The 5,000-nt window shown below is 43.4% G+C and overlaps 1 protein-coding gene across 1 annotated transcript in view; it reads left to right on the top strand.

The window, feature by feature from the left end:
* kcnq1.1 (potassium voltage-gated channel, KQT-like subfamily, member 1.1) overlaps nt 1–5,000 on the top strand; it is a 100,265-nt gene that overhangs the window by 47,319 nt on the left and 47,946 nt on the right. The gene's annotated exons all lie outside the window — the stretch shown is intronic.

Below are 5,000 nucleotides of genomic sequence, written 5' to 3'. Positions count from 1 at the left end.
TGCTAGTTGGCCTCTGTTACACTCTCATATCTCAAGTCAGTGTCCTTCTCAGTATGTTCTCCTCCCAAGAGAGAATTGGGCTAGAATTGGGTTGATGAGTGACCCTCTCTCACTCACGTCACGCTGCAGCAGTAGCAGTTAGCCAGGCCGCACCCTCCTAGTTACGCAACACCTTCTGCGTTGCTTCTAGTCAGGCCAAGAACCATAAAAATATAGTTTCTGAGCTCCTGAAAAATTGGGCACTCCTCCCACTTTGTTGGGACGCAAACAACCAGTAGCAAACCAAGGGAGGCGGGTTGACCATGCCGTTTGGGAAATATTAATTGTTATGCTCTTGCTCAGACCATGTCTCGAAGAGATTTGAAAGTCGATGATAATCAGGCTAGCAGCAGTAGCAGTGCTAGTGTGGGTGGGTGTGGATTGCATGCGGGGGTGCCATTAACTGGCGCTGGCGGCCCACAGACCATTAGCTCCCAAACATGTGGAACAGCGCTGCCTGCCTGGGCCCAGTAATGTACTCTTTGCTTACTAAAACAAGCAGGAGCTGTGTGTTTATACGCTTCCCACAGAGGGGGATAAGAGGGCAAAGGGAGAGATTTGGAGGAGACTGCATACTGCTGCCCCCCCCCCCCACACACACACACACACACACACCCCAACCCCGTCTTGATCCTGCTGCACTTTAAAAGTTGAGCTCAGTGATCCATAGATGTGCTGCCGGTTTGAACCACTGGGGGGCGATGGAGGTTAGTTAGCCATTAAGCTTCTTCTTAGGAGCTGGGAGAACACATTTGATGCATTTAGAGCAAAACTACAGAGTTAAAAAAAAAACTATATATATTTTATTAGTATTATTGTATTATGTTATAAGTTTCTTTAAATATCTGTCTAAACAACTCCAGATGACTTCCAATAACAAGAATTCAATTGAATGTTTTTGTATTATTATTATGATGAATGTTTACAGTTCTAAGAAATTGTGTTGTTAGTGGTGGCTATATACTGTAGTGCGGTAATCTTGGCTGCATTGCATCATAATTAGAGATGCACCGGATCCTGATTTTTAGGATCCTGCCGGATACCGGATCCACTGCTTAAGATCCTGCCGGATCCGGAACCGGATACCGGATCCTACGAAAGGGTTGAAACACATAGTCTACTCGCACATGTGGGCCCTTTTTATTACGTTGGCTCAAACTATTTTTTAGACTCATTGGCTTGCTGCCAAACTGCCTGCAACGGCCGCTTCCAAAGGGCTTTCACTCCATGCAGTGATTGGGGTTGTGAAAGACTGACTGAAAAGCCTAGGCTACGTAAAAACTAGAGATGCACCAGATCCTGATTTTTAGGTAACTGCCGGATACCGGATCCACTGCTTAAGATCCTGCCGGATCCGGATCCTGTGAAAAACCCTACTATCCTGCCGGATCCGGAACCGGTGCATCTCTAATCATAATAACTAAAAGGAAAGCTGTGTTTGTCTGCCTCTGTGACCTATGTGTGTATGAGAGCGAGAGCAAAGACGGAGGTAGTCGCAAACACAGAGAGAGAGAGAGAGAGAGAGAGAGAGAGAGAGAGAGAGAGAGAGAGAGAGAGAGAGAAGGGAGAGAGAAACAGAAACAGAGAGAGAGAGAGAGAGCAAAGACGGAGGTAGTCGCAAACACAGAGAGAGAGAGAGAGAGAGAGAGAGAGAGAGAGAGAGAGAGAGAGAGAGAGAGAGAGAGAGAGAGAGAGAGAGAGAGAGAGAGAGAGCGAGAGAGAGAGAGAGGGAAATAAGAAAGAGAGAGTGTTTTTCCTGCCTGGTAGACGGTGGTTGAGCTCATGTGAATAGCAGCACAGCACAGCAGGGCGAGATGAGATGGGAGATAAGGAGCTGATTGGCCTGCTGACTGACTGACTGGCTGGGGCCTTAGCAGGATCTCTCCATCAGAATCATTTGTGTCCCCATTAAACCCCTCAATGAGCTAGAGACAGCCCTTATTGCCCCTGGGACAGCCCTTATTGCCCCCAGGGCAAAAAGTGGAGCTCATCATCAGCCCTGAATGCTCATTTAGGGAGGCTGAGACGAGGGGTGAATTTCTCGAAACCAAAGTTGCTTAGCTACTTCTTTGCTTTCAATGCATTTTCCCATTGGCAACTACTGAAGTTGCTAACAGGCTAACAACTTCCCTTTTGAGAAACTCACCCCAGGGTAGGGATGGAAGGGAAGGGAAGGGGAGGGGAGGGAAGTTTGGGTATTTTTTTGCATTGTGCTGCTGAGGTACAGGGCTGTGATGGATGATGTGGATAGCTTTACTAATGGACGTGATAAGACGCCTGTCATGGTTATGGAATGCTTTTCTGTGCTCTGCTGTGTGGTATCAGTTCATCAGGAGGTCTGGCGCAGGCCAGGGGATGTAGGTAGGGCTGGGCAATATGACGATATATATCGTTATCGTGATATAAAAGTGTATATCGTGACCTTTCTCCTATATCGTTTATATCGTGATATTCAATTGTATACAACTGATAAAATTACTATCATTTAATTACATTTCATGTTGTCACAATACACACTATAAGTTCATGTAACTGTAAAAATAACAATTTTAAAGAAAGGTTGTTTTGCGACATGAAAAAATGAAGAGCAAATAAAGAGAATAACTGAAAACGTATGTAATTGTGCTATATTGTGATATATATCGTTATCGAGATATAAAGTGATCCATATCGTGATATAGTTTTTTTCCATATCGCCCAGCCCTAGATGTAGGGCCAGTCAGGGGTGAAGGAGAGGCAGTGGGATTGAGAGGACTCAAGATGCCTGCTGCTTGCTATGTTTGTACGTACGTAGTATATTATTGACACGAGAATAGAAGGCATTCTGTTCTGTTCTGTTTGGTACTACTCTCTTCCAGTCTATGCAGTTCCAGTATAGTAGTCTATTTTAGGCCCTGCACAGGGCACACTAAGGAGGACACACATGGAAATGCATAATAATGTGTACGTTCACGCCTCCCACACAAAATAATATTCCAAATAATTCCAACGGCAAAAAAAAATTGAATACGACTACTGAAGTGAAGGAATCTGAAAATGCCGTCTTTGCTAATAGCAGAGCATTTTGGAATCGATACAAAAACGATAGCATGGACACACATATCCTTAACTGCGGATTCGCATATTTAAATGTATCCGGAATCCAGATGAATGTGTTCATGGCCCTGTTCTAGTCTACTTTTTTTTCTTTTTTAAAATATATTTTCTTTATTTATGATAGGACAGTGTAGGTGGTGACAGAAAGCGAGTGGAGAGAGAGAGACAGGGAAGGGCCGCCAAAGGACCCGAATTGAACCTGGGTCAGCTGCATGGTAGACGAGTGCCCTACCGTTTGGCCACGGCAGGGCCTATTCTAGTCTATTCTATGATCTATGTTCTTTGCTCTCTGCACTTTTCTTTGCATTTCACATATGTTACTTGCACACATATGAACCAAATGCTCAGTTTAGCATCAAATGTCCAAATTGTGATGAGTACATCTCTAATTCACCCCAAAACTCCCCAAAACAGGCTTTAATGTCCAAAATGGCGAACTATCCCTTTAACCCCTTAAGACACGGCATTACAAATTAGCTGTTACCAGAATGGCAATGACCAAGTCGTAATGTATTTCTAAAGGCCCCGTGCACTGTCATTGTAGTGTAGTACTATAGTAATTAACTTTCAATGCCTATTACAGCGTGCCACAGGAGGTACGGCGCGCATTAAGGGGCTACACCAAATACTGACGATATTCCTTTCTGAAGCGGGGAAACTCTGTGCATGCAACTGTGCACTTACTGTATGCTCTTATCTGGCGCTTGGGAAGATGTGTGTGTGTGTGTGTGTGTGTGTGTGTGTGTGTCTGTGTGTGTGTGTGTGTGTGTGTGTGTGTGTGTGTGTGTGTGTGTGTGTGTGTGTGTGTGTGTGGGTGTGTGTGTGTGTGTGTGTGTGTGTGTGTGTGTGTGTGTGTGTTTTTGTGTCTCAGTGGGGATGTAATATGGGGTCATTTTAATGATGGATCTTTTTAGTCTGGGCTTTGCTCAGCACAGCACAGCAGAGCACAGCACAGTGCAGTGGGTGACTGCTGATTAAGCTCCTATGATATATCGTCATCTTCTAGCAGCTCTTCTCTCATAGCAGTGGATGCCAAAAAATATGTTTAGACTGGCCTGACTTATTGCCAAACAGTATTTACAGTAAGAAGGCCTGACTTCTGCCCAGAAGCTTCAGATTATAAATGTATTTCTCTCACAATCAAAACAAATTGGATTTAGCGCAAAGTAATTCTTTTTGCAAGCAAAGCAACAACCAAATAACTGCTTGTAGATATGTTAGTATGGTTGACCTTAGCGATCATTATTTGCAGCTTCAAACCCAGGGAGTTGGAGGAGCCACCAGATGCAGGAAATTTAGTTTACAATGTCTTCAACCTGAAGCATAAATTTTAATATGTAAACAGGAGACTGAGTTCCGTTATAGAGCTATTAATGTTATGGTTGTTTATGCGTTATTTACTGTAATTCATACGGAAACATTTCCTTGCTTTCTTGTATTTATTTGTTAGACATCCGCTTTCCATTTGTAAAGACTACCTGGATCCCACACATGGTTCTAAATTAAGACCAGCCAACTGGCCAAATGCTGTTGAAATTTCAGTTAGGCTGGTAGTAAAGACCAACTTACTAGCCAATTTGACCCATTAAGTCAAGTCAAGTCAAGTGTACTTTATTGTCAAAAATCTATGTAACAGGGTTAGCACAGAAGTTTGAAATTGTGTTTGACCAGTCTCCAATGTGCAGTTTAACTAAAACATCTAAATAAGACATTGTCATATAAGTGAGTATATGTTTGGCTAGCACGATTTTCATCTACAGGCCATTTTGGCTGATGGTGTGAAAAGTTGATTTAGGGCCCTGATTCACACAGTACAATTGATCTAGTTTTACTGTAATGCTGTGTATGTTTCCATGACAACTTGA

This window comes from Engraulis encrasicolus, chromosome 22 (assembly GCF_034702125.1).
Source record: "Engraulis encrasicolus isolate BLACKSEA-1 chromosome 22, IST_EnEncr_1.0, whole genome shotgun sequence".
Taxonomy (NCBI): Eukaryota; Metazoa; Chordata; class Actinopteri; order Clupeiformes; family Engraulidae; genus Engraulis; species Engraulis encrasicolus.
This window is presented reverse-complemented; position numbering and strand designations above follow the sequence as displayed.